Source organism: Pongo abelii, chromosome 14, assembly GCF_028885655.2.
Source record: "Pongo abelii isolate AG06213 chromosome 14, NHGRI_mPonAbe1-v2.0_pri, whole genome shotgun sequence".
NCBI classification, from domain to species: domain Eukaryota; kingdom Metazoa; phylum Chordata; class Mammalia; order Primates; family Hominidae; genus Pongo; species Pongo abelii.
Window position 1 is genome coordinate 63588668 of NC_071999.2, and position 27998 is coordinate 63616665.

General features: G+C 34.7%; 1 long non-coding RNA gene across 2 annotated transcripts in view; it reads right to left on the reverse strand.

Moving 5' to 3' along the window:
- Window positions 1-12328: 12328 nt before the first annotated feature.
- The window catches only part of LOC129049541 (uncharacterized), a 94998-nt gene continuing 79328 nt past the window's right edge, over window positions 12329-27998 (reverse strand). Inside the window, exons 3-4 of one of the 2 annotated variants that reach the window (XR_008512703.2) lie at window positions 21963-22097; window positions 12329-12577 (exon numbers count right to left, since the gene is read on the reverse strand). This is a non-coding gene — a long non-coding RNA (uncharacterized LOC129049541). The remainder of the gene's footprint in view (window positions 12578-21962; window positions 22098-27998) is intronic. The other variant, XR_008512704.2, reaches the window with a different exon arrangement.

Below are 27998 nucleotides of genomic sequence, written 5' to 3' on the forward strand. Positions count from 1 at the left end.
CCACCAATGATGGCCTGGTTGAAGAAAATGTGGTACATATGCACCATGGGATACTACATAGCCTTAAGAAAAGAATGGAATCCTATCCTTTACAGTAACATGGATGGAGCTGGAAGCCAATATTCTAAGCAAATTAACACAGGAAGAGAAAAACAAATACCACACGCTGTCACTCCTAAGTGGGAGCTAAACATTGAGCACACACGGACATGAAGAAGGGAACAATAGACACTAGGGCCTACTTGAGGATAGAGGGTAGGAAGAAAGTCAAGAAAAAACTATCGGGTACTATGCTTATTAACTAGGTTACAAAATAATCTGTACATCAGACCCCTGTGACAAGAAATTTACTCATGTAACAAAGTGGCACATGTACCCCCTGTACCTAAAATAAAAGTTGGAAAGAAAAAAAAATTAGTTCCGGTCAAAAATCACTAATTTTTTATGCAATTCAACGTACTTCTGCGTGTTTTCTCTTCTCTGATGGTCAGTCCCTTTGAATTGTCTTGACAAGATTGTTCAAGCCTGCTAACTTTTCTGGCCCACAGTTTTTGTTCCACAGAGGACGGACTTGCCACAATGAATACTGCCTGATGTAGCCTGTCCCAGTGCTGACCCTCTCTCCACGAGTCTACTTTCTCTTAGGAACTTGTTTACCCCGTTGCTTAAATAAGATAAGGGTAAATCTGGTTTGCTGCCTACTATTTTTTGTTTGAATTACTTTATCAGAAGCCCTTAAACAGGGATTTCGGGGCAAATAGATCATGAAGAAGGTGAAGGCGTGGGAATGGGTTGTGACACAGTGAAGGGAAGTAGCTCACAGGGGTGGTTTATCAAGCCAGTCGCTACTGTGATCAATGAGCCATAGTCCCTCACACAGGGGATACTCTAGGAGCCAGTGGAAACCCTTACTTCAGACCTAGTTGCTGCCAGGGACGTATGTGAATGTATAGAGCAATTTCTATCCATTATTATTGAGCACAGTTCATTGTGAGGGTGTGTTCATTCCCAGATCCTTGTGACTGGCTGGCTACACAAGTGACGAAGCAAGGTAAGAGTAAGAAAAAGGTCTCAGACAAAGGAATGCAGGTGCTAGAAATAACACATCTAGTTGGTACCCTCTAAAGTGATAATGGGAAGGGCATATGGATGGGGCACCAGCAACATCTGCTATACTGCTTGACCTCAAAGCCTATGAGGGACTCCCTTGTAGGCCCCTTTTCTTGGCTTGAGGAGTATTGCTCATTAGGAAAGAGGAGCAAGACCACAGATATCTCCCCTGAATCCAATAACTCCCAAAATGTGGCCAGTTCCAACAATTCTTGTCTTTGAATGTCTAGTCTTTTGCTCACATTGACTGATGAGGTGACAGGCACAGGATACTTTTGGCCAAATATCATAATGAATTGAAGACTTGATTTCTAATGTGGGAGGTCCTTAGCATCTATAAAAATATGTACTTATGCCACAGCTTTTTGTAGTCCTCAAACATATTTTCACATTTTTCGCTCTTACTGTTTTATCAAAATAGGTTTTCATCATATTCATAGTCAAATAATATAGCTTCAAAGAAGTACGTTTGTTACCAATACCTTATTTGCAGGATTTCACAATGGTAGATAAAATCTCAAGTAGAAGAAATACAGATCTAAGTATAGAGAAGACAAATCTTTAAAAACCTTAGTGTAAAAAATTTCTTTATTGCTTGATATTTTACCAAAAGTGACACCAGGAAAAATATAAGTGCTCCCATGAATTCTATCTTGTATGTTTTTCTTCTTGTTTTGCAGTAATTATAATGCTCACAGTAACTTAAGTATGGAATTTAAAAGTTACTTACCCAGAATTATTTTCAATTTAAAAATGGAAATGACATCCAGGAGCTTTAATGACTTCAGTGTTCCAGTTTACCTAGAGAAATTTTAGTTAAATGTTTTATTTAAGTTCTGTCAGCTGGGTATTTTTATATCTAACTCTTACTTTTGTCCAATTCCTCTTTATTCAGTTCCTGTTGTTATGTCTTACATGATTGTCTCCCATGCTAAATTTTAAATTTCATTAAGAGCAAAGATTGTCTTTCTAATATTAGATTATCAGCTTCCCCACCAACACCCCCAAATTCCAGTACTCACAAAATGCTTTGCATAAAAGCTCTCTCTTTATACATTACTTTCAGCAAAAAAATTAAAAATATCATCTGAAAGTTTGAAATACCGTTCGTAAAGGGATCTGTCTTATCCTCATTCCCTTTTGCCCTTGAAACATTTGTGGAACATACAGTAAAACAAGCAACTAATTATTATTAAACTGAAGGCTATTCATTATAATCATTCCAATGTAGACATTGTACACTATTCTGTATGCATGCCCTTGTAAGTGGGCTTAATTTTGTGCTCTTAAAATGATTAAAAGAAAAAATACTTTGGCATATAAAAGTTCAGCTCCTTTCCTATCAATAATATATTTAATTGTGCAGATCCTAAAGGGAGATGGTGGTGGCCAAAAATAGATGCTTTTGCTGGCACCTGTAACCTGCATTTAGCCCAATCAGGCCTATAATCCTGAGGGATTCCTAAAAAAGAGGAAGAGCTTTCATTTAGCCTGATATATTTAATTTTAATCAATTTTGTAATCAAATACTAGTAATGTTTTTCATCAAATACTAGTAATTTTATTAAGGTTTTAAAATGCTATAGAGTGTTTGAAATGATGTCCTACTTTAGTACATTGTCTTTTGTGTTTCTTTTTTTTTTTTTTTTGCTACCTAATCATTTTACTTTTAAAAGAATAATTTAGGACTTCATAAAAAAATTTTGTATTGCAAAGAACCATGAGTAGAAATCAGAAACTCATAGGATGATCGGCTAAAAGCAGGAACTAGGCTGCTTGAAAAGAAATAATAGTAATTAATAATAATAATAATAATAATAATAAAAGAGCTAACACCATTGAATCCTATTCTGTTCTGGGGATTTTTTAAGTGCATGACATACAGTCTCTCACTAAATCTTCCAAACAAATTTATAATGCAGATTCTATAATTCTTTTCATTTTACAGGGGTATTAAGAGTCTCTGCAGTTCAGTAACTTGGCTGATGTCCCTCAGCTGGTGAGCAATAGAGCTGAGATCTCAGCCTAGGTGATGTGATGGCAGAGCCTCTTTTCTAAAACAGACTGCTAAATTATTTCAAAGAAAGACACGTTACTGTAAAACTCTATGCTTGAATTTCTATTAGAAAAGAGAAAAGTAAATATTGCATGTGTTTATTTTAAACAAATACGGTTTGTTGTGTAACAAGTATATTTTAATCCCATGGCTGAAAATTAGATTGCCTACAATATTTGTCTTACTCGTTACTGAATTAAAATGTTTCTTTTCTTACTGTTAATTCAGGGATACAATGCTTCCATCTCTATGCCAGATTTGGCTCTTGGATTAATTCTACCAGCCCAGGGACTTCTAGCTTTATAAGGCAACAGCACCCAGCCTTAGAAATAACTTCCTCACCTAGTAGATTGCTGTGGCTACTTGCTAAAGAGACAACTGAACATTTGGATATTGCAAAGTTTTGGACCCTATGTAATATCTCCAAGTTTCAAAGGACAATAAAAACACAGGGTTGGCGTATTAAGCATCCTCACATGTCTTATTCTAGGAAAGTCATCTGAGCATCTACTAAGTGAGTCTCTGTTTTCTTTTTCTGTCCTCCACCTTGTTCCCTCCTTCTTGTTCTCCCTCCCTATCTACAATTCTTTCTGTTTCATTTCTTCTCTCTCTAACACCTAGATATCTTTTCTATTTCTTTTTCTTCACTATTATGGTTCAACAACACTTACTACTTTAAGAGGTGGAAGAATGAAACATATTTTGTTCCATCCCTCAAAAAAGAGCTAAGCATAAATTTTAATACATGTATTTCTGCCCCTTGATTGCTAAAGTTCCATGAAAATTAGTCCATGGGGTAGAAAAGAAAAAGCTCTCTAATCTCAAAATGTTTGTGCTATTTTCCAAACCTACACGATACAAAAGGTTTTACACGTATTAGTGTTATATGTTCAAAGGTTTAAATGGTATCCAAAACAGTACATGCAATTAGAGATAAAATTTTTCTTGATACTGTATGGATCTGTTATAGTTATCTGATGCATAATACATCACAATGGATTTAAAAAAATAGCAATTTCTTACCTCTCTTGGTTTCTGTAAGTCAGCAGTTTAGACAAAGGAAGCAGGGATCACTTATCTCTCCTCCATGATGACTGGGAGTCAGATGTCTGATGTGAAGCCCTGTTTGGGGCTGCAATCATTTGAGGACTCACATGTCTGGTGGCTTATGCTGGCTGGGGACCTTAGTTCTTCTCCATGCTTGCAGGCCTTCCAAGAGGTCTGTCTCTGTAGTTTCTCGTAGCTTCTTCTCAGCATGGTGGCTGAATGCGAAGGTGAATATCCAGACAGGAGCAGGAGGAACCACATTACCATGTGTACTCCAGCCTCAGAAAGCACATAGCATCTGCCCACCATGTGCTTGTGGGTGAGGCAGCCACAAGTCTCATTCAAGTTCACAGAAAGGGCAAATGGGTTCCTCATCTGGATGGGAAGGGGGCAAGGTTCTGGAGGAGCATGGGAGACCAGAAATATTGGTGTGCAATTTTGAAAAATGCAATGTGTCCAAGGATTTTTTTATGGTCTTCATGCATACATAAACTATACACAGCAACATGTTAACATTGTTTTTCTTTTGTAGGTGGAATTCATGCTTTGAAATATATTTTATTTTTATTTTAGCATATACATTCAAAGATAATGACCATGAATTACCTTGTTAATAAAAAAGAGAAAGATAAAAGAAAACAGCAGATGCTTCCTTCTCCTCTTTAAGCTACAGGAAAAGAAAAAAAAAAGCAAACAAAACTCAGGACCAAGAAAGAAGCTCTTGCAACAACTGAATATCACTCTCTAATTTTCTCCCATAATATTTTTGTATTGTACTGCTGCTAGAATCAGCATCAGTTTCCTTATAACCATTGCCCCAAACGTTTCCAAAGCATCTGAGGTATTATTTCACACCTATCTACCTCCACCTCCATCTTTAGGGAAGGGAAGGAAGGAAGGTTCCAAATGCAGAAGATTCAGGAACTAAGTACAATATGTAAGCTTGACCTTGATAGTTTCTATTGAAGTATCTCAGAAAAAACTTTGTAAATATTTTGGAGAATAAATATATGCAAAAAATACCAAAGACAAATGTACTAACCTACTTTTTCATTATTCTGAGTCATCTAATATCACTTTAAGGTTTTTTAAATTTTTGTTTATTGTTTTCAAAAGTTTCTGTGTCATTGACCAGTGATCACTCTCATGACTTATACAATAAATTTAATATATGTAACATATCTTCTAATTTCTTTGTAGCCTGAAATTGATCATCTCATCCTAAAAAGGATGCCAGCTATTAGCATCTGTATAGTACTTTTCTTATGTAGAAAATGGTTTTATACATGTATGCAATTTTTTCTTTCAGAAATTGCATCAAAAGAAAAGTAATGCGGGGTTAACCTTCTTTGTCTTCAGAAGAAGGAAAAGACCTTAAGTTGCTTGCCCAGTAGTTACAGTAGATAAAACTTAAAAAAACCAAGACATTCTAATTGTACTAAAGAAGAAAGGATTATTTTAGACCTAAAATAGCTTTGTTTTCCCCTTTGTTCAAGATGTACTGGCCAGGGGTGAAAGCATAAAAGGCAATATGTTTACATATTCTAGATGCGTAATCCCAAGAACGAATACTCTTGAGAGGGTATCTCAATACCTTTTCTCATGTTATGCATGTCATTGCCATTAAAAAGTCTTTTTTTTCCAGTCTCATGCTTGACTGATTCAAAGAATCTTGGAATGTGGACACATGTCATGTAACTATCCCCTCTCATACTCTTTGCACGTTGAAGTAAGGCAAAACACTCCATATTAATTCAGATGAATATTGCTAGTGGAAATTAACAGACTGCTTAAACTACTTCTTACCTTCAAAACTGCCCTGGCTGAGAGAGTGGTACCCTTGGATCACTAATTAACCGTAATCATTATTAGTGTGGCTATTGCTTTAAAACTATTTCTAAGCTTACCAGTTATTTTCAGGTTCTGTGTTCCCCTTCTCCTGCCCACTTGATTGGTTTTAAATTGCAACTGTCGACTGCAGCTTTCTATAGCACTTACTCATGACTGCTCCAGCTTTCAACTTTCTCTTTCCATTCAAACAGCTAAATTGGAAGTGTGTAGTGCTTGATTTATATTTAGATGTATTTTTTAAATGAAGAGTTAAAAGTTAAAAGTCTGCACAGCTGCAGGAAACATTATTGAAAGTCCTTTAAAACCATTATGTAGACTCACTCAAATGGCCGCTACAAATGCACATTATAAAATCGGCCTTTTAGCTATTAGCATTTCATTTGAGTTTGTACTATTTTCCCTTGCTATTGTCAGTATTTAATGGTAATCATTTAGTATCATAAAGCTAGACATGTTTCTCTACATAAGAATAATAATGGCACGTGTAGAAAAATAAGTGGGCAAGGAAGAAAATTTTAAAATGCAGCGGAGGATTGGGATTAAGGAGTGCATCAAAATTAGTTTGTAGCAATATTGGAACAAACTGGCTCAAACAGTAAGTACATTTATCATTTTAAGAAAGTGAAAGTCCATACAGAGTGTGAGATTCAGGGTGGATCGCTGTAGTGTCTTATGGGTGACATCATGGATCTAGACTTGTCCTTTGTCTCCCAGTTCTGTCACCTTCAGTATCCGTTTTGTTCAGGGCTGGTTATCTTAGTGGGAGTAACAAGGTGGCCAAGCAAAGCTGCTTGGCCGCTTGTTGCCATTCTCATATTCAGCAAGAGAGGGAGGAAGTAAGGTGTGGAGATGGAGAAAGGCTGAGAAAGAGAAGAGAAGGGTTGCAGAAAAGAGAAGAGAGAAGAGAGAGGCTGGCGGACAGAGGGAAAAGAGAAGGAAGGGGAGACACAGGGAGAGGGAGAGCATGACAACTAGAGAGGCACTCTCAAAAATCACTTTGGGCCAGTAACTTTGAGGTAGTAGATCAGGAATCCTGTACTGATTAGCTCAATCAGATATTCTAACCAGTCACTGGTGAGAATGATGGCCAACCATAATTGGAACAGACCATCAGATAAGAATCTTTCCCTGGAGCTGCAAATTAACTCAGCTTCTCCTGAGGCTCTTGGAGTTCATGAGACTTCAGTAGATTCCTGGACAAGTTTAAGGTCCTTTTAGAAAGAAAGAGGATGAAATAGATATTGCATGAGAGCCAAAGGCATCTGCTATGTGTAGGTAGGTTTAGAAATCATGAAGTAAGAGTTAGCCGTGAACAGAAGAACTTGACCTTTTTTCCAATGTTCAGTTCGTACTTATGAATATCTCATTGAAAAGAATTCAAATAAATTATAGATTATAAAACAAGGTACAGTAAAGTGAGTATATTTTAAACCATTCTTACTTCTTTCTTTTTCTCTTATTCAAGACCCTTGGGGGAAGTGTTGCAATTTACTACTTTTATTGAAAGAGAATATCAGAATATTTCTTTTTCCTCCAGGAAGAACTGCAACTACTATATTATTATTTTCCCATTCTGCCCTATGAAATATAATTCCAATATTGTCATAAAATAAATATATTAATTCATGTAACCTATACTTGGTAAACGCCTGCTATGGACAGGGTATACTAAGTAGATGTCTTGCAAACTATAAAAATGAGACTGAAAGAGGTTTGTTCCCCAAGCTGTTTATGGTATAATCAAAGAGACAGGACACTTGCATAGATAACTGCAGTGCCAGGTAGAAAATACATGCCATTAGAGAAGCACAGATAGTGGGCAATGGGAAATGAGTCTTTTTCCCTGGAAGATTATCAGTTATGTGAATATTCCAAAGCAAATCTCAATTTCCAGTTCTTGTAGAAATTATTACTAGCTCTTCTTACTTTATCATTACTTATGTCATTTTCAGCAACTCCGCTCACTCTTATCATATGCTAGTTTTACCTGCTTTGGAGTCACAGTAGAAGGACTTTTACAACAAAGCATTTAATTACTTCTTTGCCTCTGGGGATGTTATAAGCTAAGATATTAAGCTAAGATGGTGCCTATATGCTCAGCCTCAAAAATAGTCCTCACCTCTACTCTGTCTGTAACCTCTGAAATAAACAGTAGTCCGTTAATGCGGTAAAGTGATCCAATCACTATTTAAAGACTTGGTCAGTGATTTTTTTTGTTTGTTTAAAATTCTAATGTTGTATATTTCAAAATAGATAGAACAGTGATTTTTTTAAAAATTTGCAACAGTCCTAAGTTGTGGAAAGTTTAGAATAAACTTACTCAAAATTTTGACTGGAGTTACTCATGAATTATAACACTATATGCTGGTTTGAACTAGTGTAAACAATTATGGTACATACAGAATGAAATTCTCAGAGAGGAAGTAATAAACAGCAAGGTAGTTAGTGAAAGTAGGCACTTTTTCAGCTACTGCAAATTGAGATCATTTTGAATATGTTTTTATAATTCATTTTGAGTGTGTTTGATTATTTGAAGTACTGTAAAATCATAAAACAGACAAAAAAGATTTGATCTTCAATCCTAATTCTACCACTTACTAGCTATATTACATTAATAATTGTATTTATTATCTGTCTGAATTTTATTCTCATCTGTAAAATGGGAGGGTTCAACCACTCAATTCCTAATATCTTCCTTTCATGTCTAAATTTTACAGTGAAATATTAGAACATTATCAAATATAAACGTAGATCACAAAACTGTGTGAAAATTATGTTCACATTATTTTTATTTATCTGCATAGGAATTTTCATATATTAATATGGGTAATTGAGACTTGGCTGCTTTCAATTTGGCAATAATAATGTATTTACATAGGAAGAAATTAAGTGGTTTTCAGCTTTTTCAATGTGTCAGTTCCTGGGAACGTTGCCTGCACTGTCATTTAATTTTCAAGTAACCCTTCAAGGTAGATATTGCAATCTCATCAGGAAAGATGAACAATAAAGCACAGAGTTAAAAGTATTTGTCCAAGGTCATGCAACTAGTAAATTGTGGATGTGGGATATGAAGCCAGATCTGTCTATGCTTGTTTCCTGACATTCAAATGATCTGCATAATTTGTTGAGAAGGCCCTGTTGATCATACAGCATTTTTAATGGAAGTTAAAAATATATATATTCCCTTTTTAAGAATCATATATTTATAAATCATACAAAAAATGATACCTGCTAAAAGTTGAACAATTTTAGATTGCCCAAAGAATTTAAGAAGGATAGATTTGGATAGTGTAGAATAATCAGTCTTCTACTTCCTTTGTAGAAAGGAAGAAATTTCTCCACTCTAAGGCTCCAGAGAATGCTTTGAAGTGTGCTGCTAGGTATAATGGGGAAAATCTGGCCATAGCTTCCATTTATATAAAGAGAGTTTTTATTTTAAAGGCACTTTCACATGCATTATGTAAATATTCAGTAATGAATATTTAATCCAAAGGCATCTGAGCCTCATCTGTATTTTTATGGGGCATAATTTAAGCAACTTTTAGTCTCCCAATATCTCTGCCCTCTGAAGAACCCCACTTATAATAGCCCGTTAAAAACCAGATTTAATAAATGCCCAATATCAATTCACCTTGCATAGAAATAAAACACTTCATTCCAAAATACAACTTGTTTCAAATAGTTTTCATAGAGTCAGTGGGCAGCATGGTAGTGCAGTGGAAACAATGCACTGCAGGACACAGAGCAACCTAGTCTGTGAGGCTAAAATTGCTCAAGATTAAAATTAAAACAATAAACTTCAGCTTAGATGTGTCTTCATTACTAAAGCATTGGGTCATTTACTTTAACAATGCCAACTTACTTTCACTCTCACATTCCGTTTAATTAGTAAAGGAAGTAATATGCAAGAGCACACCTCATGGTGTCCCATTACCTTGGAGAGATGTTTTTTCTGTTCCTAAAAATAACATGTCCAACTCGTAAACTCTCTGTAGAATGAAAAGGTATCTCAATGGAAAGACAACATACAAAGACCAAATTAAAATGGCTACCAGCTTCTTAAAAAAATGTGCTTGGAATTAGAATAAATGTATGGCATACATTTTATATGTAACCATGTGTAAAAAAATGCATAGTTTCAAGCAGTTATATAAAAGCCATGTTGTCCAGGAATACTGACCAGATGGTGAAGGAAATCTGAAGAACAATACTCAGTAATTACTTCTAAATAAAAAAAGAAATCAAGCTTTATTACGTGTCATTCAAATTTTCATATAATAATGTTGAAATTGTACCCTTACAAAAGGTATCTTTAGTTATAGCATTTCTATCCTGTGATTTTCCTTGAAACTAACAGAAACAGTATATATTCAGTTTGGTAAACTGTCAGATTAGTTAATGCCAGTGGATGGAAGGATTTAGCATATATTTTACTTCCAAGTATTTTGAAATTGTAGTGGAAAGGAAATCTGACATGTATTAGATGTGTTTACCAAACCCCTAGTGTGACCTGGCAGATTGGCAGTCATTATATAGCATTTTAAAAATAAATAATCTTAAGGGTAGTACACAATTTATTTCGGTTAACACAATGGAGAGTTTAAACAGTAGATTGTATAAGTAGGACTCATTAAGTGCAATCATAAAGAAAGTTTACTTGTCTTCCTTGTTTATTCAGGGGTATACTTTTCCCCCTGCCCCCGGATCATAACACAGATAGGCCCATATATATGCTATTCACACATAGGTAATAGAGTGTTCTGTGATCACATTAAGTCAGCAAACAAGCTGTGCTACATAGAAATTGGAATGTCCAGTCCAGTTTAGTTTTATTTCCCCCCCAACTCCCTCAGCTAGAGTCTGCTTCATGCAGGAAGCCTAAGGCCAGGGATGGGGCTTGGTTGACATCCTTCTCCACTGCTTCTCCGTCAGGTTGTTAACTCCATTTCTTCTTGGCCCCTTTGTTTTTGGAGTGAAGAGCAGGGAAGAGAAATAAAGGGAACAGGAAAGCATTGGATTTGGGGCCTCATAGATGTTTAAACCTGATCTGCCATTTGCTTTCAGTCTCTTGATGCATTTGATGCACACACTCTTCCAGTACAATTCATACCTTTTCTGTTGCTCCTGTGGGGCCAGAAATTTCTGTAGCCTTTCTTTGTAAAGTCACAAGGTGAAGCTCATTCAGACTTTTTGGTGCTTTTGACACAAATGTGGCCAGTGGAAACATGCACTCATATTTTTCCTTTGCTAACTCTGATAGTGCAGGCGGCTTGCAGAGCAGCCACCTTTCCTCAGCATGTCCTTAGCAGCATTCCAGTATCTGTGCCACACTTCCAGTTTCTCAGGTTTGATTTAGACCACTATTCATTGTATCACCACTCATCTCAAAGATCAAGAGACACATATTAAGTTCCCCAAGTATTTTCTTGAAGCCCTACTCTTAACTTGAAAAGACAAGTGACATAAATCTCATCCCCTTCCCACTTAGTGAGAAGCTGGAGGTGGCTGGGAGAATGAACATTACACTATATCTTTAAGAAATTTTCTATCTCCAAATATGCCCCAATCTCCACCCTCTGGGTAATTTTTTTATACCCTGGATTTCAGTGAAAGTTTTAAGAGTCACCTTATTAGTTTTCAGCCTCCAACGTTTAAATTTCTATAGGGTACACTGCTCTGGAATTAACTTCTATTGTCCTCATGTCTGAGCCAAAAGTGAGAGAGGAAGAATACCATTGTAACATCCTATTACAGGTGTTCCAGTACTTTTCTCCTCGAAGCTGTCTGCACAACACTGTTATGCAGAAATTGCTTGAAAAAATGATAATACAGACTCTGATTTGCCCCACAGAGTATTAGGAAGAGAATATTTAGAAACTAATTACACACTGGCATTTTAAAAATCATCTCAATATTTAGTTTTTGGTAGATAAAGCATAAGTACTGGCCACAAATGCAGTCATTGCTTTAACCTCTGCATTGATGATATCCAGCTAGATCCTTCCCCTCAGTGATACAAAAATCCCAACTAACTGCATACATTTTAATTTGTGCTAAATTTGCAAGAAAAACTTAACTTGTTTTACATGTTTTTCTACATAATACTAAATTGGAAAATTGAAAGAAGAAATTAAAAATATGTCATTGCAGAAATATCTGCATTTATAGCTAATTTCCAATTTGTGTTCAGATGCTTCACACTGAATCAATACATTAGCATTTTTCTCCCCTCAAGGATAGCAAAGAGACAAAACGGCAAAATTCAAGGGAGTACTTTAGTATTTTACATCATGAGAAAAGAATTATGTGTAAATATCCCTACATAACCAGTTGGATTTTCATCATGAACCTTTGGTCAAGATTTTATATTGATTATTCACTGCTTTATTAACAATCTTCTCAGAGATTGGACGAGATTGTTCATTAAATGCTCTATAGGAAGTTGTACTGTTGAAGAAATACTTGAAAATTGCCAACAGTGCAGTCTCAAGGAGAAAGTAGAGGTGAGAATATCTGAAAAACATTGTAGAAACATGGGAAGAGTCAGTACAATACCTATTAGGCTTACAATGAAAACAGAAAGAAATACAAAGAAGGCAAAATCTGTAACATACTTGTGTTTTCTTCTGTACAATAAATAAATGTCATCAATGGCTATAAAATTTGTAAATGTGGCTGGGCGCGGTGGCTTACGCCTGTAATCCCAGCACTTTGGGAGGCCAAGGCAGGTGGATCACGAGGTCAGGAGATCGAGACCATCCTGGCTAACAAGGTGAAACCCCATCTCTACTAAAAATACAAAAATTAGCTGGGCATGGTGGTAGGCGCCTGTAGTCCTAGCTACTCAGGAGGCTGAAGCAGGAGAATGGCGTGAACCCAGGAGGCAGAGCTTGTAGTGAACTAAGATTGTGCCACTGCACTCCAGCCTGGGCAACAGAGCGAGACTCCGCCTCAAAAAAAAAAAAAGTTATAAAGGTGATACAGATTTCTTATACTATTAGACCCAAGGCATTTGTGTCTTGATATAGTCCAATCATATCCTAAAATTTTCAGAAAAAGACAAACAAGTATAAGGCCAAAATTAAATTATTTTTCAGGCTAAGTTTCAAAAGGCAAAAGTGTATCTCCCAGTTCTCCAACTTCTAATTCCCGGGCAAATCTATAGGATTATGTTCCTGGGGAAAGCTCAGCAGTTCTAGATTATTAGAATCATCACTTCCTGGAAGGAAAAGGAAGTACTGCCTATACTGCCTGCCTTAGTCCCTAAAACAATTCTCCTTTCCATAATTACAAGGTCAGCTCCCTTTTCTCACTCCTGAATTGCAATCTCTCTACTCAGGTCAGCCTGGCAGCAGCAGAAGCTACTATTAACTGAATGTTTATATATACTAGATAGTATATAAACTGTTTAATGTACATTTTCTAACTAAGATCTACTTTACACTTTTAGGAGTAGGTTTTATAATTCCCATTAATATGTAAGGAAAATCAAGAATGAGGGATTAAATTTCTTTCTCAAATTATTTTAGCTCATAAGTAAAAGATTCAACAGACAAATCAAGGGTGCATTTACTCATACGCTTTTTTGTGCTACGTGATGCTGCCTGCCTAAATGGCTTTATATAAATGTGATACTGTATATAAGATGCTAAGCATGGTACCAGCCATATAGGCCAGAAACAGAACCTCTTCTGACTCATGGAACTAGATTTCCTTTCTTGTTATATGGCCAGGTGACAAAAGGTTCCTGGCCTATAATCCTGCTATATTATCTTTCCCAAATAGCTTTTTGTATGTAATTTTTGCTGCCTAAGTAAATAAGTCCATATACATATATACCTACACACACATACACACACACAGACACATATGTAACTGACCATTTACTCTTGGTAAGCACTAAAATAAGCATCTAAATATGATTAACGCAGAATTCCTGTCTCTAAGAGCCTATGGTTTAGCTTGAAGACAAGATGGATTGCAACACAACCGGGTAAGTGCAGTGACAGAGAGATGAAAAAACAATATTTGGGTGTACAAGGATAGAATGATTTCCTCCTCTGTCTGTAGAAATTGGAGAATGAAGAGGCATTTTTGCACAGCAGATATTTCCTCCATGTTGTTACTTATATCACAATCAATCAAATTTATTACTCTATTTTTATTACTTGCATATCCAAGTAATCCATTCATTTAAGCAGCTACACCAGTAAGCATTCTTGCCATCTTGCAAGCATCTAATAAATAAGCCTTGAATGACTAAGCAAATGGGTGGGACTATGGCTTGGTTTTGTTTGAGAAGGGAAAGCCTACAATGATCTAGTTACTAACCTTAAGAAACTTAAGAGCAAAATATAAGCAAACAAATAAAAACAATGAAATGCAGAAAGTGATAAATATCATAAGTACTATGAAAGTGGCATAAGAAATAGAAGTGAGTCTTCGGGGACTGTTGTGGGGTGGGGGGAGGGGGGAAGGATAGCATTGGGAGATATACCTAATGCTAGATGATGAGTTGGTGGGTGCAGCACACCAGCATGGCACATGTATACGTATGTAACTTACCTGCACATTGCGCACATGTACCATAAAACCTAAAGTATAATAATAATAATAATAATAATAAAAGAAAAAAAAAAGAAATAGAAGTGAGTGTCCTGTTTTAAGTCACAATAGTTTTCATTGAACTGAAAGGCTGTGTTAAAGTGAGCAACTCCCTCTTTTACTGTCTTGATTCTCCTCTGCTGCATAATCGATGATATAGCCAGCTTATTGTTATTCAGATAGGTACCAAAAATTAATGTTTGGAATCAGAGTCATTTCTCAAATGAGATTGAAAGAGGTTTGTAACGGCCATTACCTCATCAGCATTTAGCGTGTCTTCTGAAGGACAGGAGAGTATGGAAGAGAGGAATCAGATTTAGGAAAAGTGGAGATAAAAGAAAGCCCAAAGAAAAGGAATTTTTTTCATTATACTGTGGACTTTAATGGATCTCTGTTGTCAGTCTAATTTGTAAAGATCAATGGCTTCTGCTGAACTGCAGTCTAGGCTTCCCTATCTCCTTTTAATTCATCTACTCAGCACATGCTTTCCATTTTGAAAGATAAGAGCATGAGGGAGTTTTTAGATATTTTTACTAGTCTTTTTTTTTTCTTTGAGCTATTAAATAACCTAAAATGTATATGGTAATGAAAGCTTCTTATCAAGGAATAGAATTTGAAAGCCATCAGTTGAAATACCGTCAAAACACAGGCAAACTACTGTTTATCAGAGTGCCGTTAAGTTGTGTTTACAAGTTGCCAAACATGTGAAGGAAAACTTAGAAGTGGAGCCAAATTTTCAGAAATTTCTTAATAGCTAGCTGTAAAAACTATATCCCAACTGATTCAATTTTCACAATTTATCCAGATGGATTTTGTGTTTTAAAAAAAAAGCGAGCTGGGCGTGCTGGCTCACGCCTGTAATCCCAGCACTTTGGGAGGCCGAGGTAGGCGGATCACAAGGTCAGGAGTACAAGACCAGCCTGGCCAACATGGTGCAACCCCGTCTCTACTAAAAATACAAAAATTAGCTGAGCATGGTGGTGGATGCCTGTAATCCCAGCTACTCGGGAGGCTAAGGCAGGAAAATCGCTTCAACCTGGGAGGCAGAGGCTGCAGTGAGCCAAGATCACGCCATTGCACTCCAGCCTGAAAAACTGTCTCAAAAAAAAAAAAAAAAGCCTTAAAATTCTTTGTACAAACAAATTTTAGATATTTCATAGGATGCATTAGTCATAATACACGGCATAGATGATATGCTTCTTTTTTTAATAGTTCATACCTATTTATATATTGTTTCCCTATTTCCATAAAAAGCACCTCATTCTCAAAAAGAGAGTGATATTACAAATCAGTGCTATGTTATTGAAAACTTTTGGAATATAGAATGTGTTCTAATATATGGTCACAGATACTTACTTTACACAATATTGAGAGGCACAGCTTATAATATTAACACTGAAATCCTAAACAACCTTCAAACATGGAAAGAATCAATTACCTTTTGCATAATGTACTATGAAGGTTGAGGAAGTTGGCTAATACATTTTAAAAGACTTTTCAATAATACATTTTGAAATGAAAGGGTTTCCTGTTTGTCTCAGTTAAACTGAAATCTAATTGACCACAATATTCCATTTCTCAAATATCTTAGTTAACTGAGATTTGCTCTGTGATTTGCTTTCACAGAATTTTGGTGTCTAAAGAAAAAAATAGCATAGAGGATGAAAAAGCATGTGACATGAGTCAGGTAGACCTGGGTTTGAAAGTTGTCTTTGTAATGGTCCAGCCCATTGCCACAGTATAGTAGAAAAGGATCTGAAAGAAATATGCTGAAATGTTTTACTTTCCTATAATGTTGCCTTGTAGCTGAAAGAACCCAACAGAGTTCAACATCTAGGGCAGTAAACCCAAAAGTGTCATTAGGAGCCACATTTACACTTTTGTTGCAAAAACTGATTGGACCCATGTCCCCTGGGCAAACAGCAAAGGTCTCCAAGACAACAAACCCCAATCAAAGCTACAATGGAACACAGGTTCACTTCCCATTCTACCCTTCATCAGTTCACATTCTGCTTTAAAAATCAACCATGAATGAGACATATATAGATAATAAAAACAATGAGAAAAGGATCTTAAGCACAAGACCTTTGAAAAGAGTAAAAATTGAAAACCATAACAAATTATTTGAAAGTACAAGAGAAGTTATAATGGGAGTGTTCAACGAAATAGTGCTCCTTAGTCTAAAAACAGTTACAGAAAATAGGACCTTTTAAAGTAAGCTCATAGCTCAGAGACGAGAAAAGGAGGTTTAAGGAAGTAATTATAAGACAAAAGGAGGTGAAATCAATCTGCAACTACTGAAACCAAAACAGAAAGATGAAACTAAAGATTTTACAGAAATGAAAGCATCATTCAATGCTTTCAGAAAATGACAACACGGACAAGGAAAGCTGAATCAACGTGAGGAGATTATAGCCATGAGGGAACATCATGGTTATCAGGCAAGTTAGAAGAGAGGACGGAAAAATAGGGATCAAGAAAGTAAAATAGGGATCAACGATCCTGACAGGAACATATAACAAAATTAAAGTAAATTCAGTGTATAAAGTATTCATCTTACCTGAAATTTGAAAAAGAAAAAGCTTAAATTTTCTAATTAAAAAGGGAAACAATTCCCCAAGGAGAAATCTTATAGTGAAATAATTAAGATTATTCAGGTGAAGCTATTGAATTTCAAGAGTAGAGAAGGTAAAAAAAAAATTAAATTCAGGTAGAAATGGGTAGAAATTAAGAATGACATTAGATTCTCTCATAGAAATAATCAGTAGCAGAATATACTGGAGATATATCTCAGTAGTTTGTAGATTTAAAAAATGAGTTATTTTGTGCTCAGAAACAAAGGAAAAGACAGGAAACGTTCTCAATAGGCATAAATTGGAATGGGTGTCATTAGACAGGATGATCTGCTTTTAAAAATGTCTTAGGGCTTAATTAGAAAGCTACTAACTCCAGATTGTGACATCATATAAGAAGTGGGAAAACCTTATCTACTGGAGATAGAATTTGGGATGAATGGAAGGATACGGGTTAAGGCAAAAACTATCCAGCCAACTTTAATTTTGGCAAACATTTTAGAAGCTTCTGAACACATGGACATTAGATCAGAGAAAAGAAATCTTCGACAGATTGGCAGAAAGTTGCTATATGGTATAGGTGGACTTTTTTAATGGGTCAGTTGAGCCAAGAAACTGAGTTTCCTGGGTATAACTTTTTTCAGGTGAACCTCTTTTAATTTAAACACTCAGAAGACGAAATATGAATGTACTTATTGTCTTATTAGAGTTCTAAATAAAATAATTTTATAAGTAAGTTACTGGTTTTCACCCATGCTCTCTTAAGAGAGAAAATCATTATAAAATCATGATTTTTTTTTTGTTCTATACAATAAAGTTTACTGAAACATTAAAAAAAAACCACCAGGAATAATAAACATAAGAAAAACCCATGAGGGCTGGAGAAGGGTAGGAATGTTGAAGGAAGAAAACTTTCAGAAGTGAAATGGGGGGATAACTAAAAGAGTTCAGCACCTAAAGAGATTATTTAAATAAAATAATCCAGAAATGGAGAAGCTGTGTTTAAATGACTCATAAAATGACCCACGGAAGCAATTCAGTTATGAAGTGGAGCTTAACATGATTGGAAGTATGTTTAATAGAATAGAATGTAAATTAACAAAGGAGGAGCAGTGTGATAAAATGTGGCTGTGAGAATTTTTCTAGTTTCTAGAGCCAGAAATCAATAACTACAAGATGAAATATGCAGTTAAAAGATACATGATAACATTGGCACCACTTTCAGTAGTTTTCTTAATTTTAGAGGGACATTTTTAAGTATCATAATATTGGGTGTGTGCATGGATGGGTAAACATTTAAATTCAACAATGCCTTTCCTTATACCTCATTGGTGGCAGTTGAGTTTTATTGAAATTAGTGCTTTTTATAAAATGGTGTGTAAAATATAGTCCAAATTTTATATTATCACAGCAATCTCTTTTTCTATATGTATATGTTTATAAGAAAAAAGAGAATTTTAGACCAATATCCTTGATGAACATTGATGCAAAAATCCTCAATAAAATACTGGCAAACAGAATCCAGCAGCACATCAAAAAGCTTATCCACCATGATCAAGTGGGCTTCATCCCTGGGATGCAAGGCTGGTTCAATATATGCAAATCAATAAATGTAATCCAGCATATAAACAGAACCAAAGTCAAAAACCACATGATTATCTCAATAGATGCAGAAAAGGCCTTTGACAAAATTCAACAACCCTTCATGCTAAAAACTCTCAATAAATTAGGTATTGATGGGACGTATCTCAAAATAATAAGAGCTATTTATGACAAACCCACAGCCAATATCATACTGAATGGGCAAAAACTGGAAGCATTCCCTTTGAAAACTGGCACAAGACAGGGATGCCCTCTCTCACCACTTCTATTCAACATAGTGTTGGAAGTTCTGGCCAGGGCAATTAGGCAAGAGAAGGAAATCAAGGGTATTCAATTAGGAAAAGAGGAAGTCAAATTGTCCCTGTTTGCAGATGACATGATAGTATATCTAGAAAACCCCATTGTCTCAACCCAAAATCTCCTTAAGCTGATAAGCAACTTCAGCAAAGTCTCAGGATACAAAATCAATGTACAAAAATCACAAGCATTCTTATACATCAATAACAGACAAACAGAGAGCCAAATCATGAGTGAACTCCCATTCACAATTGCTTCAAAGAGAATAAAATACCTAGGAATCCAACTTACAAGGGATGTGAAGGACGTCTTCAAGGAGAACTACAAACCACTGCTCAAGGAAATAAAAGAGGATACAAACAAATGGAAGAACATTCCATGCTCATGGGTAGGAAGAATCAATATCATGAAAATGGCCATCCTTCCCAAGGTAATTTACAGATTCAATGCCATCCCCATCAAGTTACCAATGACTTTCTTCACAGAATTGGAAAAAACTACTTTAAAGTTCATATGGAACCAAAAAAGAGCCCGCATCACCAAGTCAATCCTAAGCCAAAAGAACAAAGCTGGAGGCATCACACTACCTGACTTCAAACTATACTACAAGGCTACAGTAACCAGCATGGTACTGGTACCAAAACAGAGATATAGATCAATGGAACAGAACAGAGCCGTCAGAAATAATGCCACATATCTACAACTCTCTGATCTTTGACAAACCTGAGAAAAACAAGCAATGGGGAAAGGATTCCCTATTTAATAAATGGTGCTGGGAAAACTGGCTAGCCATATGTAGAAAGCTGAAACTGGATCCCTTCCTTACACCTTATACAAAAATCAATTCAAGATGGATTAAAGACTTAAATGTTAGACCTAAAACCATAAAAACCCTAGAAGAAAACCTAGGCAATACCATTCAGGACATAGGCATGGGCAAGGACTTCATGTCTAAAACACCAAAAGCAATGGCAACAAAAGCCAAAATTGACAAATGGGATCTAATTAAACTCAAGAGCTTCTGCACAGCAAAGGAAACTACCATCAGAGTGAACAGGCAACCTACAGAATGGGAGAAAATTTTCGCAACCTACTCATCTGACAAAGGGCTAATATCCAGAATCTACAATGAACTCCAACAAATTTACAAGAAAAAAACAAACAACCCCATCAAAAAGTAGGCAAAGGACATGAACAGACACTTCTCAAAAGAAGACATTTATGCAGCCAAAAAACACATGAAAAAATGCTCACCATCACTGGCCATCAGAGAAATGCAAATCAAAACCACAATGAGATACCATCTCACACCAGTTAGAATGGCAATCATTAAAAAGTCAGGAAACAACAGGTGCTGGAGAGGATGTGGAGAAATAGGAACACTTTTACACTGTTGGTGGGACTGTAAACTAGTTCAACCCTTGTGGAAGTCAGTGTGGCGATTCCTCAGGGATCTAGAACTAGAAATTCCATTCGACCCAGCCATCCCATTACTGAGTATATACCCAAAGGACTATAAATCATGCTGCTATAAAGACACATGCACACGTATGTTTATTGCGGCATTATTCACAATAGCAAAGACTTAGAACCAACCCAAATGTCCAACAATGATAGACTGGATTAAGAAAATGTGGCACATATACACCATGGAATACTATGCAGCCATAAAAAATGATGAGTTCACGTCCTTTGTAGGGACATGGATGAAATTGGAAATCATCATTCTCAGTAAACTATTGCAAGAACAAAAAACCAAACACCGCATATTCTCACTCATAGGTGGGAATTGAACAATGAGAACACATGGACACAGGAAGGGGAACATCACACTTCGGAGACTGTTGTGGGGTGGGGGGAGGGGGGAGGGATAGCATTGGGAGATATACCTAATGCTAGATGACGAGTTGGTGGGTGCAGCGCACCAGCATGGCACATGTATACATATGTAACTTACCTGCACGTTGCGCACATGTACCATAGAGCCTAAAGTATAATAATAATGATAATAATAATAATAATAAAAAGAAAAAAAAAGAAATATTAGAAATTATGCTTAGCAGATGTTTGCCTAGGAGGTCAGATATTTTATGATAGTATTTCTATTCTTTGTATTTTTCTGAGTTCTTATAATGATCACATATAGAGAAAAATGCTTTCATTTTAGTCTTCAAAAATATCAGCGTATTTCTTTCATCTCTAATATTCTAATATTCTATTATTTTGTATTATCTTAAAAGAACTTTCCAAAAGTTCTTAATTATCATTTGTTTAGAAATGATTTATATCAAATTTATATGTAAATTTTGATTATATATTTGAATATATTTGATTTATATTTGCATTTAAAATTACTTATATCCACATATACAAAGTCTGGTTAGAACCAGACTTTTCAGAGGCTGTTCTGGAAGAAAGATAGTAATAATTAAACTAAACAGCAGGCTATTTTTTCTGTTTTAACTCAAACTTTTCTACAGATATTGAAACTAAAACAATATTAAACACACATCACTACTTCACATACCTGAGTCCCTAAAATATCTTCCTAGGCACATTCTCCAATCTATCACCACCTCTACCTGCTACATCAAGCAAGAACTATACAACATTCTTTCTTCTCATCTCTTAAAATCTCTGTTTTCCAGACGACCAAGGTTGCATCATGCTGGTATATAACCAAAATCAATATGGGCTCCACACATTCCACCTTAGACTTTTTTTGCTCCGTGAGTCTGAGTTGCTCTGGTGATTGAAAGCCTTTAGGTTATTTTAAACCAGAAGGGATTAATGGTGCTCTACACTCCCATGTAAATAATTACCAATGGACAAATACTGGTCAGACTGTTGGCATGGGAGTCAGCACTCTTCCTCCCTGTTTCTTTTTCCTTTCAAGTAGGGACACATCCATTAGTATAACATTCTCAGTTCCTCTTCATCCATCCAATAACTCCTCCCTGAAAAGAAGAATGACATGTGATTAGTAAGTTTGGAAGAAAAAACTTGTCATGTAGAAAACTAAGCCTTTTGGTTTTTTGTTCTTCTTGAGAGAGGCTGTCTGTAGGGAAGCCTTCTGTGCTTATCCAGAGTAGCTTCTGGCTGTGAAAGGAAGAAGTGAAGATTTCCCAGTCATTCCATTACTGCTGGTTGAATAAGACTGTCTAACTCTGTGGTCCAGTAGCAGGAAGGCCAAGAGAAGCTACTTTACAAACGAATGATTACAAGCTAATGATTTGCATGTGCTACAATTATCAGTTTCTTAATAAAGATGATATTTTATCATTTGCCTGATGCTATGTATCTCTCAATTAATTTAGAAACTTTGAAGAGATATAGCATTGCACTTCTTACTGGAGTCCATCAAAGAGTGTTGTAAGTAGTAGAACAACATCATAAAATAGTAAAATTTCCAATCCTTAGGGTGTAAGATACTATGAAAGAGTGGTTTCAAATTTTAAATTTGCCTCTTAAATCTCTTTAAATGCAGTGTTTTGCATGCTGTAAACATTAATTCAGATACGTATTTAGTTGATAAATGTTATATTAAGGGCAAAGGGAAAATTATTATTATTACTATCATTACATTATATTGAACTTCAGAAAAAGAGCTTTTTTAAAAAATACAGTTCTTAAAAATACACTGTTCTTTCTTTCAATTCAAAGATTCATATTCTTAAGTTGAAATTTCTGACATAATGAGAGCATATCATAATTTGTTAGCATTATTCTGTTTCTTAGTAATATTAAAATAATGTTCTTATATTCAATAGAGTCTTAGATTTGGTGAAATATGATATAATAACTTTAAAAAATCTGCTTTAGACTATTTTGAAAAAAAAATGCCAACTTTTAAAATCTTTTTTTCTTAGTATCTCTACATGTATAGAAATAAGCCATTTGAAATGTGTTGCTGAAATAAAATCAAAAGAAACTGCTAAAAGATTTTACTTCTTTTTTTCTGAGATTTTATGTTGAAGAAATAGCCACATCTCTAGGAGTTAAAGACCTCTGAAAATAGGTACAGAAATAAGACTTTGGGATGTCCTGAAACTTCATTTGACCTGGGCTAGTCAGAAGTTGGAGATGCCTAGAAATGCCATCTGGTAAAAGAAGTCACTGTGCTTTCACAGCAATGTGCAGTTACTGGCCTGCTACCTGACAAATGCAGAAGACAATGGATGTGAATGGGGTCAGGGCAAGAGTCGTGTTCATTTTACAGCAGACTCCTGCTATATGCCTGGCAGCACTACACAAAAGTCCACCAGATAGCTTACAAAAATTCCAATCTTCACAAAAGAGCTGGGAATGGCCACAGAGGCCACAGAGGGAATGGCCTTTAGAAGACTAAAAATGAAAAGTATGATGGTCCACACGTGGCCCTCACCCTAGACAGCTATTGGAAGTAAAGCACATTTGTTAGGACTTGACATAATGAAGGGATGTTTACCCCTGCAATGGGGAAAATACTGCTGGGCCTCCTTATCTGTGCAAATGTCTTCATATAGTTTAAGTCTTACATGCTTTATATATATTAAAGATGTTCCTCTCCTTTGCTTTTATCTATAAGACCTTTCCATCAATCACAATAAGTGACATTACACTAAGTTCTGCATTTTAGTTAAAAATAAGGTAGTTACTTCCTTAAGAATAATTTTTGTAGAACCATTTAAGGAAGAATATAAATCTTGTAAAATAGTTTACTGTGCTTTTCTCCTTAAAAGGGAGCTTCCTTCTCTATATTAAATTGACAATAAAATGGAGAATAACTGGAGAGTAACTAACTTTAGCAAACTTGTAGTGACATTACTTTGCATCACATGCATAAATTGAGATGTAATTCCCTTCAGAATCATTAACAGACTAGATAATAAATCATGTGTGGTGGAACCCAGTTTTACTGCAGTTCAGTAGTGAGCTAAAGTCATAACCTTGCACACTCCCAGCAATTGTATTAACTATAGCAATACAAAGTCTGATATATATCATAGTCACTAGGAGTGAATTTGTCTCCTATTTTAAAATGATGGATCTATAAAGTATTTTAAAATATATATTTATTTTTGTTTTTAGATTAGGTAGCCATTTACATGCTTTTTATGTTAAAATACGTAAGGTCATTTAGCCTAAGGAAAAAAATAAATAATTGCGAGTTGTACTGTGTTAGAAGTAGATGGTCACTTCTTTTCAAGCATTAAGTGACATTAAAAATTATAGTCAATATAACTATAATATCGTCAAAAACATTAACATTTTTCGTTAGAACAAAATGTGCTACTTATTCTCGGTTATTCAGCAAAATGTGGTTTTTCATATGTGGATAAATTAACTTCTTAAAATATTCAACTGAAAATAAAGAAGGCCAATCCATTTCCTTAATGGATGAAACCTGGCCCTGTTGCTCAGTGGTAGCCACTTTTAAAAGAGACAAAAAGTCTCCTTGGCAGTGGCCATTATACAGAGTGTTATTTACACCACCTGAAAGCCATCGCGATACAAGATGGTTAGGTTTTTTTGTAAGAAATTGATTTCACCATAAAAATATCAGTTGTAAAAAAAAAAAAAGGAAAATCCCTTTCTGTGAGATGCGACATGAAATTTTCTCACTCTACTGTTCTGTCTCTTCTCCCCATTAACAAGGATACATTTTATTTAAATTTTAATAAATTTTATTTAAATAAAATGGAGTAAATTTTATTTAAATACAATGAGATAGTAAGTACATATAACAGATTGAATACTCTTACTTTTCAACTCTGAAATTTTCCTTTGTTATCATCAATATACTATTTTTATCTAAGAGAAAAGTACGTAAATGACATTTGGTGATTTTTTTTAAAACTTCCTGGCAAAGCAGTACAGCTTCTTCACACTCAATGTGGTTGAGAATTTATTATCTTTTGCTCCTCTAATCCCATCCTAGGAAACATATTGTAGAGCATATATCTAGTACTATGTAAAAATAAAAGTCCTAGGAAGTACCTATGTAAAATTTTCCTCTTTCTCACTCATGATTTTGAAATCAATACTAGTATTCAAATATTGTTTTTCATCATAATCAAATATCATAAATTATATATTATTAATATTCAACCCTTCCAAATACACTCAGCAATCCTAAAACTGTAATCATTGCAGTGCATTAGCTTCCATTCTGGAATTTCTCATCTTCTTGTTTTATTTTGTCATTTAAATGATCTCAGGTAAGAAAAGCTATTTTTAATAAATGGGAAAGAAATGAAATTCTAGGTTAAGTGATATTCACAGATGACAGTTTCTTGGAGTTTGAAATTTTAACCTTGAAGATTAGACCATGTTCAAGCAACAGTGAAAGCTGATGATACATATGATACATTGTAATTTATAATTTTGTTAAGCACACATTTGAATTGCCTGCAGTTAGGTAGGTATCCAAAAGTGAGTCATTTAGCAAGTATGTCAGATTCATTTAAGGTTCAGCATCAACTTCTCTACACAGTTTTCATATTTTTCTTTTCTTATAATATGCTGGTGATAGGAATCAGTGCTATTTGTCCTCTTAGTTACCCTGTGATCCCTGGGTACTCTAGAAATGACAGAGATAACCTGACACGCAGACTCCTATGAACATTTTTTGACCTCTTGCCATTGTGGGTATAGGGAATGCAAAGGACATAAAGTTTTCATATTAGAAAATTCCTTTTATGTTCTCTAGTCTCCAAAATGATAGCCATCAAATTAACAGTTATTAATAGATGTTTAGTGTTCCAAACAATTTCTTTCTCAGTCTCTTCTTAACACACTATTAAATACAGCTAACCCTATTAATGTTCTAGAATGCACCTGAGTATTTCTGGCATCTTTCTATCAAAGTGAGGTAATAGTATTTAAAAATTTGTAAAAGGTAAAGTTTGCATATCTATTTTGTTACCTAATACCATCATCTACAGGAAAAAAAAGAAACCTATAAACATATTTCAAAAATACTTTAGCCATTGCCTAAGTTCTTATTAAGTGAGAGATAAAACTTTAGTGAAGCATAAAATGGCAGTGAATTTATGGTGTGGGAATATGTTCAAGAAAAAGCTATCCATATCTTTTCTTAATTCCCTGCCAGGTCATAGATTTTCTGAAGTCAAGATATGTTATTATCTTTTAGAATATCCACGATACCTCTGACACCAAAGTGGTGTTAGTATAGTGGACCCTTGGTGGTTTTTATTCCCCATCTTTCTACTCCTCCCCACTTCTTCAAAGGCATGTATAAATGAATAGTCTTTAGTACAGTATTCTATCTATAAAGTCAATTTATATAGCAATTGACACATCTGCTAGCAATATAGGAGTGTTTTTGTTTTACCACATCCTCTTCAATCCTAAGAATTGTCAGGATTTTTCTTTTTTATGTTTTAAATTTTAGTTATTCCAGTGGGTGTTTAGTTTAATATTATTCTGAATTTCAAAGGTTTACCATTTGGACATTCTCCCACATGAATTGATTTTTAAGTATTTTTTGCATTTTTAATTGGACTGTATTTTTTCTTATTGATATTCAGAATTATTTATATATTCTTAATAGAATTATTTTATTGAATATACATATTACAGATCTACTCTGCCACTCTGGCTTTCCTTTTGACTCTTCCAGGAGAATCTATGAACCAAAGTTTTATTTTCAATACATTCTAATGTATAAGTCTTTTATTTAGTGCTTTTGGTCACAGTTAATAAATCTTTAATATCTCAAAGTAACAAAGATAGATTCTATGTGCTGCGGAAGCTTTATTGTTTTAACTTTCTAGTTCTGGTTTACAATCAATCTTTAATAGGCATAATTGTAGAGTAAATGTTTATTTTTTCCAATTTTCTTGTTTTTTCTTTTATTCCCATAGAAATTTCCAATTATTTATCACAACAACATTCATTAAATGGTGCTTTGTCCACTATACATACAGTTGTGTCATCCTGGTCACAATTCAGATGATTGTATATGACTGAGAATTTCTGTACAAATGATTCTCTTCCATTGGTCTATTCGTCTAATCTTCTGCCAACAACACACTATTTTAGTAATCTTCACACACCATAGTATGCGTTAACATTTTAAAATGTTAATTTTTTATTGTCCTTGATTCTAACAACCTCACACTTAATCTAATGGTTTTTCTGTAGATTGTATGTATACTTTGTTAAAATAACATTATTTGTGAACAATAACAATTGTCTTTCTGCATTGTCAATTTTCACTTTTATTTACTTTCTTTACATTATTTTACTAGCTAATAGTAGAATGTTTAAAGGTGGAAATAGACTACAACTCTAATCCATTGCTGATATCTAGGAAAATATCTGCAAATATTTCAACATTAACTATGAAGTTGGCTTCAGGCATATTATGATACCATTTGTTAGGATGAGAAAATTTTCTTCAGTTATTAGTTTGGTGAGAGTTTTTGTATTTTTTATTTAAAACGGTCTGACTTTTGTCAATGCCTTTTCAAAATCTGTTGAAATTTTTGTATATATATATTTTTTATTCCCTCAAATATTTGAAATAACTCACCAATTTGTAGAGTTTTTTATTTACATAAATATATTTAATGCATCTAAATAAAACATTTGTCTATTAATTTCTAATTGAAATTGGTAAGTTTGCTTTTGAAGAGTTATGACTTTTTAAAATTGTTATATTTATTAGAAAATGCTTTTATAATATCTTAAAATATTTGAATGTTGTAAGTCTGTAGTGGCCTTCCTTTTTTTCTTATTTCTGGTAATTTATTACCTTCAATCTTGTAGAATTTTGCTAGCAGTTTATCACTTTTATACATCTTTCTAAAAGAATCTGCTTTCTAACATTTTTTCTAGTGTCTAAAATCTAT